This window comes from Thermobia domestica, chromosome 9, assembly GCF_964235325.1.
Source record: "Thermobia domestica chromosome 9, izTheDome1.hap1.1, whole genome shotgun sequence".
Taxonomy (NCBI): domain Eukaryota; kingdom Metazoa; phylum Arthropoda; class Insecta; order Zygentoma; family Lepismatidae; genus Thermobia; species Thermobia domestica.
The window spans coordinates 284514331-284529183 of NC_137462.1; the positions used below are offsets into that span (position 1 = coordinate 284514331).

The following is a 14853-nucleotide window of genomic DNA, read 5'->3' on the forward strand; positions in this document are numbered from 1 at the left end:
GTTCTTTTGGCTTATATTGAAGTTTATTCTCCCCTTATATAGCCACAATGAAAATAAATAACAAATGGCATGGTTCTGGGGGAGGATTGTTTATGCTGTAATGTCAGCCCCTCCGAGCAAATGCGTAAGCTCGAATAGGTTCTTTTATTTCGCAGGGCTCAAACTTCCCGGTGGAGGTACATCGCAGGCGCAATTTTCCCTGTTCTTAAGGTAAGGCGCAATTTTCCCAGACGCAAAATTCTCGACACCGTTCGAATGACCTCAGAAGACTATATCTTTTTCAATACTTTTTTATATTTTTTTACTCGAGATTTCTTCATAGCTTCTTATTAAAATACTTACTAATATATCCTCATTTTATTGTCCTAACCAATCAATATGGGTATGTTGTCATTAAAATATTTAGATTGATCGAGCCTCTGGTGTGTAACCACAGTATTTCATATCATCCCTCCATTAGAAATCTTGGCTAAACGAACCAATATATGTTGCCAATAAAATAGTTTAGAATGATTGAGCCCCTGGAAATAACCACAGTATTTCGTGACAGACCCCCCCCCCTTCCTATTACCACATTTTACCTACGTGCCTGACTCAGCTAATTCTTTACATTCTTTACCAAGCACACATTTTCTAAAGCGGAAAATGCTCTCTAAATACCTAAGCTCATTATTTTCAGCAGATGCACAAATTGGGTAACATTCTATCTACATGAATGTAATATAGCCTATGTCGATTACTGGAAACCGCTTCTCGCTATCTATTACCATATTTACTATATAATGATTAACGTTAAAACCGGAAATGGTTTATTTATACCGCTTCCGGTGTGAATATTACATTCATCAGGGAACTCGATTCTTAACTATTGACTCTGTACATTGTGGACAAAATTGATGGTAATCCATCAGATAGTTCATGAGACTGTTTGTTTCACTGACGGACAGAATGAATATATGGCTATAGAGTTTTGATAATCTAAATTCGTTAATGAGTGATGATGGAACAAATATAAGAAAGGGAACCAAGAGTAGGCCTACCACCGGAAAATTTTTCGAACACAAAATTAGCCATCGAACACCCACATGTCCTGGGTTAGAATCCCATAGATGAAAACTCTACCACTGAGTTATCAATCACCCGCTTATTAGTTTTATTAATTATTATATTAATATAAATTAATGAATGCCTGCTTATGTTAATTATTGAACAATTACATTGTATACTTCGTAAAGTCAAAAATTATAAATTTGTATTTACTGTACATACAGTGAGCGCAGAAAGTGTTCGTACACCTATGCTATTGAAACGAGAATGCCTGCGAAAAAGAAACACAAAATTTAAGAAGTGTAATAACACCTACAATATGAATAATGAAAACTAAGCTTTATGAATATATCAATAAAGAACCACAAAGACAAGTTTAATGGTCAGAAAGTAAATAAATTCCGTAGAAAGTGTATAGAGTACACGCAAAAAGAGATCGTACACCTGACGTACGAATACGAAACAAAGATACCACAACTGGGGTTCACTAGTATTCACCTGAGTATACACCTCTGTATAACTTGAGGAATAACAGAATGAGTTTAGTTGTGAATAGAAGTGAAAAAACTGCATGGTGGGCTGTCAAAATGGGAAGCAACCGAACAGAAACAAATGAAGAGACAAGAAAAGTAATTATTAAATTGCATAAGAAAGGTACGTATTTGAGAAAGATAGCAAACCTTGCAGACAGGCCTCGTTCAACAGTACAAACAATAATTGCGATGTATACTGTTTCTATCACTGTGCGAAAAAAAAAAAAAAAAAAATAACTGGAAGACCAAGAGTGTTGAGTGAACAAGATAAACGTTACATTATTAGGAAAAGAAAAAAGGTTCCGAAAAGTAATGCTGTACAATTGGCAACGGATCTGGAAACACGCGGTGTTAAAGAATCAGCCTGTACAGTGCGGAATATTTGCAGGGTATCATGGTTGGTTAGCCAGGAAAATGTTCTGGGTGAACAAGACAAATCGTATAAAGAGACTAAAGTTTGAAAAAGAGTATAAAGATAAGGGATCAGGCTTCTTTCTGAAATAGGGTCATATTTTCGGACGAAAGTAAATTTAATCTTATCGAATCCAATGGGAGGCGTATGGTATGACGCAAGGTGAATACAGAGATGAATCCTCAAAATCTCGTCCCTAAAGTAAGACACGGAGGAGGGTCCGTGCCCGTCTGGGGTTGTATGAGTGCCTCAGGAGTGGGTCGTCTCCACTTTATCGATGGAGTGATGATCCACAAAGTGTATATTAACATATTAAAGGAAAATATCCATTATAGTGCGCAGAAAACAATTTATTGTTCAGCAAGGCAACAACTCCAAACATACAGCGGAAAATACTCGATTGTGGCTACTCTATAATACCTTGAAACAGCTTCGTACACCTCCCCAATCCCCAGACATGAACCCCATAGAACATCTATGGTCTGTTCTGGAGACAAGAATCAGAAGGCACAGCTTCTCTACTAAAGAAGGCCTGAGAAAAGCTATTCAAGAAGAATGGAACATAATCAGTCCCGAAGCTACAGAACTACGAACTATTACAGGTGAAATCAATGCCACGAAGACTACAGACAATCATTAACGCACAGGGTAATCCCACAAAATATTAAATAACGTAATATACTTTATAAGCATTAATTCAAGCATAAGTGTACGGTGACTTTTTGCGTTTACAAAACAGGAATTCTCTCTTTCTCCTGAACAAAACAGTGATTGTCTTTCTTTTGGCCTTTCTCTTGTATATAGAAATAAAATGTATGAATGTGTAGTCTTAATTCTGATTATATATATATTTTCCACCTCCCGTTCTCATGCTAGCTGTTTCCAATATAAAGTATGCACGGTGTACGAACACTTTCTGCGCTCTCTGTAAATATGTTGACAATAAGCGAATGTTATTAGAATATTTGTTGAGTTTTATTTTCCTTCACTGCCTTTCGCCTGGTTAAAAAGTAGTTTGCAGTGCTTTGGAGCAGCTGCAGGTGGGAACGCAATAATGTTTGAGACATACGGGCGACTTCTTTCTGTGTGAAAATAAGACCTTCCTCATAAAGCAGTAAATAACTGCAGTAGCAATTGTCTACGTAAGTGATAAAGACATATCAAACTACAAGTAGAGATGCAAGGGCTCGGAAAAAAACCGGCTTTTTTGGAAAAAACTCGGTTTTTTCTGCTTTGCTTTTTTGCTTGGGAAATTTTTGTTTTTTTTTTCAAATACTGCTTTAAATTGATAAAACAGACTTTGTATCGCTTCTCTATAACACAAAAAATCATTTAATTAGTGGTTGATGCTGATAATAATATAACACATCGAAAATAAACTATAAACTTCGAAAAAATATTTCAAACAATTTTTCTTCAACATATTTACATTATGAATTCCACAGGATTAACCAATGTATATAATAAGAATTTTTTAACCTCCTATATACAAAAGTAAGCAGAGTTGGCAAGAACCGTGGTTGTTTTTCAAAATGCCAAAAACCCGTTTTTTGGGGATGTTTAAACCAGGCTTTTTTGGTTTAAACCAGGCTTTTTTAAATTAGATTTTTTGCTTTATGTATTTATATTACATATTCACAGAAATAAGTTTGTTTCGCCTTGGTGTTATTATGCAACATCGGGATTATTCCGGAAGAACTCACATAAGCTTAAAAAAATCCGGTCAGTAAATTTCTTAAGTTGAGAATCACCCGCCCTACCCATTGGGAAAATCCCGTCATTACTTGAAATGTAAGACAATAACGGGAAAATCCTGTTATTGCTTTGCATGTAAAATTTAAAGGTCAACGTACCATAATCAGTACGCTAAAACTGAGGTATTAAATTACAAATTTAGTACCGGTACGTAGATATCATTGAAAGTCCAATCCAAGCTAATGTTGGAAGCTACGTAGGCAATCGATAAATTTTGCCAATTTCTATCAATATATTTAAGCAATATTGGCTTCTTTATAAAACAACACGCATTTAGGCATGCAGAAATATACAATTTCAGGGTGTCTACTTCTCATGAAAGTCATGAAAAAGTCATATATTTTGCTTAGTGGTCATGAAAGCCATGAAAAAGTCCTTTATTTACCCAACTGGTCATGAAAATCTGAAATCTCAGAGTATATTTTTATACTTCATACTTTTATACCTCATATTGCATGTACTGAAACAGTTGTATCAGGTCAGTAATTGTGAGAATTTCCTCCAAGTGCTGGCTAACTGGTACTTTACTGTCTTCCTAGCTGCTCTCCATCTAGTCTCTGTAATATAGTAACAACTTTTTACTGTCCAACTTTCTGATCTGCTATTTCTTTACTTCTAAGAAATGTAAATTGTGTATTTTTGGGCCTTTAGACTTATGAAAATAATATTATTCGTTTGAGTTTGCAGATTTTAAATTTGATGATTTTTATAAAACGAATTTCTTTTATAATTTGTTTTGGCTTTGGGCAGTTCTCTGAGTGCTTAATTTCAGACGAATTTCTGCTAGATGGATAATTATACTCAGAATTAAAACTTCAAATACAGTATAGAGTGAATTACTGGTAAGAGCAGGCCCGTATTTAGGTAAGTGCTATTCTGTGCTCGAGCACAAGGCGGCAGAATTTTAGATTCTTTCTTTAAGATTCACAGTAAGTGATATTTAAGACTAGCAACCCGCATAGTTCCGATGCACCACTGATGGTAGGGGTTTATTATTACTAATGGTAAATTTTTATCGCCATGGTCATGAAAATTTGAACAAAAAGGTCATGAAAAGTCATGAAAAAGTCATGAATTTACTTTCTGGTATTCCAGTAGACACCCTGAATTTGGTTTGTTTCGTATATTTAGGCTTAACATCCTTACGAAATACCGAGGTTATCAAGGAGAAGACTTTCGCTTAAACTGACATCCGAACCGCTACTTCGTTTACGCATGAAAGAAGGGTTGTGGTTCGACCTAGAATTGAACATGGGACACCTTGATTAAAAGGTGAAAGGGAAATAAAACTATTGCAGGTGGTTTGATATCTGGAAACGTTACCATGAAGTTCACACGATTCGCATTTTTCATTCTTTTTATTTTTCTGGTTTAAACCAGTTATTAAAAAAAAAAAAGTTGGTGTAAACCAGCCAACCCTAAAAGTAAACACTTCTTTTTAAAGAATACACAAATAACTAGCAAAATAGTATGTAGTATTTTTACTTCAAAATATTCCATACCCTCTTTTTGAAACAAAATAAAATTAAAATAAAACATAAGAGAAACACTTAGATTTATATGATACACTTAAAGGCTGCACATCTAGAGCTTTTCGTTCTGTATATTCTTGAAATTCTACAGTTAAGTTTTATAGAACCACCATCACAGTTTACCCAATCCTCAAGTTTTATGAATTTTTAACAAGAGGGATTCAACATATCATTACGGAACTCCCTCCCTCCCCCCCCCAAAAAAAAAGACTACGGAATATATTTAAGTTAAGCTAAATACAACTGCACAACAAACATGACTGAGTGATTAGCTTTTGCGCTTCTATCGGGAAGTCCGGGATTCAACCCAGCATTCGACCATTCTGACAAAGCTTTTCTTCATTCCATCTGTGAATGTAGAAATAGTGCGTGTACTGTGAGTTGGGCGACTTCCTTTTTTATTGTTTTTAAATCGTTATTATTACTAATTACCAGCAGTGACGGTTTTGCGAAGGTTAGGGGGGCGGTCTTTCGGACTGAAGCCCGTTCCCGAAAGTTACGGAATGTCTGCAACAAACGAAATATCTATTATTTATGCCTTTACTCATAAACTTTAAGCTCCCGTCAAATAAAAATTACGAATGTTTAGAAAAACTAAACATTAGTAAGAAACCCTTCCCAAAATACTTTTCTAAATCCGCCACTGATTCACAGTATAAAATGATTTTTAAAGTTGTATCCGGAAAATTATTGCTAAACATATAAACGAAACGAAATATTAGTTATGCCTGTACTCATAAACTTCAAGCACTTCCCAAATAAAATTAGGACTTTTTAGGAAACGAAACAATCAGAAAAACCCCTCCTAAAGTACTTTTCTAAATCCGCTACTGATTATTTGTATAAATTGGTATTCAAGGTTGTGTCCGGAAAATTATTACTAAATCACTTCACAGATACAGTATAACAGAAATGTGGAAGTACGGTTTGACGGATATATTGAAAAACGTACGCTTTGACGGATAAATAGAAAAACGGGCAAGTTTAACTTTTGCGCTAGAAGCTAGAGTACTAAAAGCTCTTAGAAATGAAACACGGATGACAAACGAAAATGATCTAGAGAAGAAAAAAGATGTCGATAATTCAAAAGTTAAAATAAAGTTATATAGCCTCTAAAATTACCCTCAAATACTACATTCTTCATGTTAGCTTTAATTCGTAAAACATGTGCTCCATCCATCTTGATGGTGAATTTCAGAGGGAAATATCACATTCAGGTCATGGAATTCTTATAATAACTATAGAATATACTATAAGAAAGCTATTTAGATAGAAAAATCATGAAGTTGAAAAAAGCCAAAATTTCCAAAATTCTCGTTTTTTTCCAAAAAAAAGCCGGCTTTTTATGTGAAAAAAACCATCGATTCAAAAAAGCCGGCTTTTTTGCATCTCTAACTACAAGAAACTAATACAGTATATATATTCATTATTGTGTTTCTCTTTTAACAGCTACTAGCTAGGGATGGTCAATTCCAGAATTTTTACTTTCCGCAATCCGAAAAGTAAAATCGGAAAAATTCCGAATTTTTTCTAAATTCCGGATTTTTTCCGAGTGTCGGAATTTATCTGAATTCCGGAATTTTTCCGAATTCCGGATTTTTTCAGTAATCCGATTTTTTTCCGAATTCCGGAATTTTCCGAATTCCGGATTTTTTCCGAATTCCGGATTTTTTCTGAATTCCGGATTTTTCCGAATTCCGGATTTTTTCCGAATTCCGGAAAGTAAATTTTCCGATTCCGGAAAACAAAATTTCCGGAATCCGGATTCCGGAAAATTTTGGCCATACCTAGTCTGTGTGCTAAGAATATTTTACCTTTTAGGAACGTTTGATATGTCCAGAGATTTCATTCGGATATTTCTATCCCATTCTACTTTATATTTGAAATCATACTATGTCATACTTCATTTCTAACATGTATTTACTATATGAATGAGTTTTTTTTTTTTTTTTTTTTTTGTAGGTTTTAATTTTTTCCCTAGGCTCAATGTCTGGCACTCATATCATTCTACGATATTTGATATTGGAGAGTTTCCTCACGTGATCTTTCAGTACTGGCCCCTGTTTTCACACTCATGTCATCCGTACGTGAATCGCTTGTAGACTTAATTTGAATTCTTATTATCGTATTTTGTTTCACTAATAAGTCATCATTTTCGGTCTCCAAAACTTACCTCAAACCATCAATCTCTCTCATTAAAATATGTTTTGAAGTTCTGGAGAAAAAAAAAAATGGCTTAAGCACTGGTAAACGTAAATGCCATTATTAATGAACAGACCTACGAGAATGAAATGAACTATTGGAGATATGTTTAATATAAACTCGTGCTTTTCTAGCAAATCCTATAGACTACGAACATAATTTTTGTTAGACTATTGTATAGTGTTTCTTACTGCCGCTAGGAAAAGACCAAATTAAAACGTCTATAATATAATAATAAATAGAATAATATCGTGTGAAAATAATATGTTCCCCTTCAAATACTGTGTGTGCTCCCCCGGAACTTTTTTTTTCTAAAAGAAACACTGATTGTTTAGTTCAAATAATTAAGATCACACAAGAAAATTAGAACTGAATCTAAAATTAACAATATGGCAAAGTAAAAATAATCTATAAAGTACAAATTTTCCATCGGTGGGCGTTCTATTGTTAATGTAATATATTAATATACAGAGTGAAATCAATTTGACCTTTCAAGAAGCCATAACCATTGCTATTACAATGAAAATCTATATTCAGAATTAACATGTATTTCTTCTCGACAGTGTAACAAGGAAAATATTAATCTCGTGTAAGTTGTTTTTATAACATTTCTAGATTGTCATTTTAAAATTTAGCAGCTTGTAAACCACTAATGCATCCTTATAAAGTATTCGTTCATGCATTCGCTCTGCGCTGTTTACGTAAAGGTAATTAACAGAACTTAGGAAGTGTGCAATTTTACCAAAATCCCTCAGAATTATGATCTAACTCTTCTTAAGTCTACTGTAATCTCATTATACTCTACTTTCTCTTTTCTTTTCTTCTCCTTTTTTTCTTTGTTTTGAAGTCTTTCTTCCACAAATCTAACTAATTCTTTAGATATAATATCTAAAATGTAAATCGTGTAATAATAATTTTCTTTCTAACATACTCATTGTATAAACAATAAATGTGAATTAGTTATTTTGATTTACTACTGTTAGTGATCTTTAAGTGATGTTACTATAATAAGCATGAGCGTTATCTGAGGAGGGCAAGAAGGCAACTACCCCGTGAGTTTCACAATTATATTTATTTTAATAAATTGTATACGTATGCACTAAAAAAATAAATGTTATATCGGTAGGGAACCTATCCCCTGCCCTTCAAATCTAATTCTGAAATCACGCTGCTGTCGAAAATAAAATGTATCTTTGGCAATTCGTCAACGAAGTTAAAAAGTGGCTGACGTATAACAGCATAATTTAAGCAAACTATAGACTCCCTCTTTTTCTCTGTTTCTTTTAGTGTTGTATCCAGTGCTACCAATCATTTTAAGCAATTGAATTCAATAATTCGGAATGTTCCCTTCTCAAGAAGTCTGTTTTATTTATTTCTGGCTGGAATGATAACAAACAAAACAAAGACGGGGAAGATTTATAAAAGGTCAGCAAACCGAACTACCCACCATCCATTCAATATGAAAACCGGGTAGGGTCTACATACACTCGTCACATTTTGAACTGAGCTACTAACCGCAGCCAAACGAAGAATCTTGCTAAAACGATGTGCTGTATTTAAGTCAAACAAACCAGTCAACAGGGTTTCCACTTTTAATGATTTCGTGGTAGATTTAGTGATGTTTAAAGGGTCCCATACACGTAAACACATGCCTGAAGAAACAGCCCGACTTGCATGAAAAATGATAAAACCACAGGCAAGTTGATCGTGTATGGCCTCGTTCATTCATGTTGAAAGTTTTCAAAATCTTCTGAAAACATGTTTGATGTTTTTGCCGTTCTGCATGCATGTTTACCGTGTATGGGCTCGTTCATGCAAGGTGGTGGTTTTATATTTTGGTTCACCAATCACGACAGCGGAAGAAATCACGTGAGTTTCTCCTCCGTCGCATGCCAAGGTCGTGCAGTTGCAGAAAGAAAAAGGACGCGTTTCCTCGTCCTCCACATTTCTCAAACTACTTTCAGTAAGCTGGACAGCATGTTGGTACGTGTGTGGACAAAAAATTCTTTCAAGATGCATGATGAAAGGAACCTTTCATACATGTTGATAATACAAGTGCGTGCGTCTATGGCGCGCTTAACATTTCATTTCCGATGCTGACAAATAACAATGAAATGGTTCTTAAAATAACAAAGAAGTATATTGCTGTTCATACAAAAACTTCCAGTTATTTTCCCCTCTAAGTGACACCCCCTACTGTGCAAAGACCGTAGGTAAACAGCGACTATCTTTGGTCCGCTACCACCTTTTGTTAGCCGACATGAGATGGGGTGAATCAGTAGGTAGTTTTCTGAAACAAGTGGAGAAGTAATTATTCGGTTCATTTGCGTTTTCTCACGTACCCATGTACGGTCTCTACTTGTTTCCCAATTAATTTGAACGACATAATAAAGGCAGCACTAACAATTTCATCTATGACACACTGAGAACCTTAGTTCGATGTAACGTGCAAGCACTATAAAATTGTCCCATCCTTTCGTTTTATCTATATAACAATTTATGATCTCAGATGAAAATGCAAGGGGGACTGCACTGGGACTCTCTCTCTTTCTTTCTTTTTCTTTTTTTTCTTTCTTTTTTTTAAGAATAACATGTAATCGCAATTTTTATTTACCTTAGCTTTGGGGGAAAGGCATTGTGCATACCGGAAGGATCTCTGAAACAAAAAGCTGATTACTAATTCCGCTGTTGTTTGTTACGTAATATGGAGTATTTCATTAGAGCCTTCGTGCTAAGGGTGAAAGAGGAATACGTGGAGAAGCTTTCCTGTTCTCCAACTACTGCAAGTGATTTTATTTCCTCTATTTAATATCTATCTAAAGGAAAAAGTAAAAAAGAGCATACAAAATGTAGACGGCATTTCACGAGAAGGTAGCATGATCAGTTGTATACGGTTTGCAGATGATATGTCGCTTACTGCAAAATCTGAAGAGGAAATCCATAACATGTTAGGAAACTTAAGAAAGAGCTGTGAAGAGTATGGGATGAAAATAATTGTTAGCAAGACAAAATCCATGATGTTTGAAACGAAGGGATCGTTGTCAAATATAGAAATAGGAAGGGGGAAAATAGAACAGGTAACTATTCTTCGATAAATGGGTAATGTTATTAGTATTGACATGAAATCTGAAAGTGAAATAAAAGCAAGAATAGGAATGACGAAAGAAGCCTTTAGGAGAAAAAAAGTGCTGTTTTGTGGGATCTTGAATAAAGAGTTGAGAAAAAGGGTCATAAAATGCTTCGTGTGCAGTATTGTACTGTACATAGGTATCCAAACTCATGAGGTCGGCGCTCACGAGTTCGGAACTCACGCTCACTGGGCCTCAACCTCACGAAGTGAGCGTGAGGTCAGACTGCTTATGTGAGCGTGAGGTCAGTCTAATGATGTAAGCGTGAGGTCGAAATGAGTTTGTGAGCGTGAGGCCGAGTGAGGGTAAGGTCAGACTGTTTTGAGCGTGAGGTCGAGTGAGTGTGAGGTCAGACCGCTGAGGTGAGCGTGAAAGTCGAGTGAATGTGAGATCGAAATGAGTTTGTGAGCGTGAGTTTCAATGAGCTTAGGTCAGACTGATGATGTGAGTGTGAGGTCGAAATGAGTTTGAGCGTGATTGTAAAAATTGTTGCGGAAGTTCAGCTGAATTCTGAAACATAGATATTTGGATAGCTCACATATTAGTTCTTAAATGACCTAGCAATAACGCGTTACATTTTTACAGGTAACTTGCCGGACAACTGCCTTCAGAGTTAATGTTTATAATAGACTTCCAGATATCGCGAACAATGAAATAGAGAACCAATTTACATCCTTACGGACAATTCTTCATGAATTTTCTATCGTATTTCCGAAGGTACGTGTAAACCTTTCAGACGAAGAAATTTTAGTTATTTCTGAAAATCTACAAAAGAAGTAGCATCAAGACATTGGCACGTCGCAACCATTAAAATTAATTGCCCTTCGCACTAGACTTAAAAACGATATTTCAAAGATGAACTCTATTCTTGAATTGGTGGTAAATACGTCGAGTTTAATACTATTGCCCCAAGTTATCCTGAAGTTCCGACTATCTTACATTATTCCTGACTTACCCATGACTGTGACTTCTTCTTACAGGTCATATTGATCCCCGGTCTTAAATACGATCAAGAGCTATTTAAAGTGTTCAATAACACTAAGAGAATGAGTGACTTCGGAATGTTAACAGTCAATCATTAGATGGCTTCGTGCATTGAAAAGAGAGGTTTTATACTGGAATTTCCGAAGATAAAGTCGAGGAGGAAGGATTTCTTCTAAAACGTAAGTATTTGAAACTCTATGCCATAGGAAACATAACACTAGGAATGTTTCATTAAAATGTACTGTTAATAATAACATTGAATATAGAGGGAGCCCTTTCAGATTTTCTTCTGGGGGAGGGCACGAAATTTCTACATACAATACTGACTACAGTGCAAAATGTTTCGCGATGCGCTGACCACCTCAACATAAACTAATCAGCGTAAGCTCTTCTGAGCACCAAGTTAACTTTCTCTCTGAGGTGTAACGACCCGTAAAGAAATTAGGTCTTTCAATTAAAGGAAGCAATATATGATCTAGAATAACTTAAATGATATTCTTGAGAACCTAGGTTCAACATTGAACTTGTTTCTAATTGCAAGTAATAGCGAAATGTTGTTATCATCACTACTAATGTCGGTTTAAAACAGTTTTACATTAATATTTTTTTAATATATAGAAAAGAATATACTTATTAGAAAACTAGGTGCCACATTCATATTCGTATTTTTATTCATAATGACAACCTGGTGCCCAGGATTATTCCACATTATATATATATATATATATATATATATATATATATATATATATATATATATATATATATACGCATGTATGCATTCACGCACTCTGACATGGTAATTAACTTATATATGTCATTCTGTTGGGACATATGTGCTGAAAATAAGAAGCATTAAATATAAACAAGTGATTAGCTCCCAGATGCGTACATGTGAAAATCCTTCCCAAATTCTTAAATGTGCCATAAATGATGACACGACATATTTTAAGATTGATAAAAGATTTCACACTACCTAACATCTTTAATAACTGACACTGTTTCAATGCATTTTAATAAAGTTTGAGCAGAGGAGGATATGTAATTCCATGCTCAAGGAAATATGAAAAATGGTTAATATAATTTATGCATATATGCTTACATACATGTACTTTTTCAAAAGACCACTGATACTAACATACAACATTCAACTCCTTGCGTTGAATTCAAATTCCGCCAATGTGTTCCCGAAATGTGTTTCATGTGCATTCACAAATTGCATCAATGGGATACACAAGCTGGCTTTTATAAATAGCATTCGTTAAACTAGTTGCTAGATGTTCTGTCATCTTAATCCATGTGCAGTAGGCCGTTTACCGTTAATATCACCACCTATATGTAATTCTTATCATTATATGTACACGATTTACATTTAAAATTTGTGACACTTATAAAAATATCAAAGTATAGCCATACACGTTTTAAAACATAAAAACTACTTTTCTTTCTTTTTCTTTTTTTCCAAGCTGCACGTATACTTTCTTTCTTCTTTTACCTGGCAAGCTGAGATACTTTCTATCGTAAGCATAATCACTTGTCCTGGCTTCTAGCTTCAAAAACGGACTAATTCGATAACGATTATGTTACTTCTTTAGCAGAGTATTTAATCTATTATTCCAACATTTTGCGGGATTTACCACCGTCTGCGGGTTCTATGACGTTTTTCATTACAGTTGCACAGCCTTACTAAGACTGTAGAATTTTCTAGGCACTGGTCAACTAAATAGTCATAGAACTACTCAAGCTTAGGAGATGACGTAGTATCATCTTGATTACGCAAACAACGACGGTCGATGTCCCATGCCAAAGGCGCGTACGCTAACTGCTTAGCCACGAAGGAGCTCTACTTGCCAGGTTAAATAATCTCTTATGTTATAACGTGCGTCTCTAAATGATATGAACGATACAAGATATAATTATATTATGCGATCGGAAAGGCGGGTGAATGACACACTGTTGTACTTATGTTACAACGTAATCAAGTATTTTACGTATAGACGACAAGGAGAAACGAAAATTAAATGACAGGCAAAGAGAAGTGTTGGAAAATAATACCAACACACAAGTTTGCTGTAATAAAACATAGCAAGGGCGCTGCTATTGCGCATAGAGGGCACTGGACGAGAAGACGAGATGTATAGCAGATGAGTGATAAAGAAGTGTAAGGTATTCCGCTACGGCAAAGACGTCAGTATAAGGTGGAGACTAAGAGAAGCATAATGGGCCGTGGCAAAGTATTCTCTCAATGCGAAAAGGGGCTAATAATAGCTTATAAAGAAGGTGTGTCCATTAATGAAATTGGACGTAGAATTGCGCGGATTGCCTCTGTCGTGAACAATTTTCTTAAACTTCGAATACGGTATGATGTAAGGAAATCATCAGGAAGGCCGCGTAAACTAACGGCACAACAGAAAAGGCAGGTTCTTGGAAACCTAAGTTGTTGTGCTATATATCCGTTACACAGTTGACGTGAAACCCTAATATTCGTGTACATAAATCTACCCTATCAAGATCTGTGAAACGTTGCACTTATCTCCGATATAAGAAGCATAATCGTTACCCACGACTCACGGGGCAGCACAAGGAGCGACGGGTGACTTCAACCATAACATGTGACATGAAAGCAGAATTGACGTCGCGTCATCTTTACTGACGAAAAGAAATTTAATTTGGATGTTCCCCATTGTTGGCCATACTATTAACACGATATGCAGAACAAGGAAGAGTTGTTCTCTAAGCGCCAGCAAGTAGGACAATCGATAATGGTATGTGCGTGGAGGGGGTGAGCTTTCGTTATTATGATACAAGAAATCTCGCATTTCGTGCGTCTCGTATGACATCAACTACATACTAAACAGTACTTGCAGACAATATATTGCCGTTTGCCGCACGAATAGCTATTCCCCAGTGGATCTTCCAACAGGACAACGCCAGTATTTACTTTGCTGGAACCACCAGGGATTGCTTTCAGGAGAATGACGTGACTCACCTTGATTGGCCTTCCAATTCCCCTTACATATACCCGATGGAAAATCTGTGGGGAATATTATGTCGCTCAGTATACGTCAATTGTGCTCCGTATAACAGTGTTCGTGAGTTACAGGATGCCTTCGTCGCTACAGGGACACTGATAACATGAGTCCATGAAAACTTCTGACACGACCAGGGTTCTCAACCGGCCCCATTCAGTCGGCATTGTACTGACTTCACACTTATTTCTCCCGCGTCCCGACCGGACACTCTTCAGGACCCTTATTGTT

The 14853-nt window shown here is 35.7% G+C and overlaps 1 long non-coding RNA gene across 1 annotated transcript in view; it reads left to right on the forward strand.

Moving 5' to 3' along the window:
* The window catches only part of LOC145694272 (uncharacterized), a 112638-nt gene that overhangs the window by 62909 nt on the left and 34876 nt on the right, over positions 1-14853 (forward strand). Inside the window, exon 2 of the long non-coding RNA XR_014132994.1 lies at positions 11590-11772. This is a non-coding gene — a long non-coding RNA (uncharacterized LOC145694272). The remainder of the gene's footprint in view (positions 1-11589; positions 11773-14853) is intronic.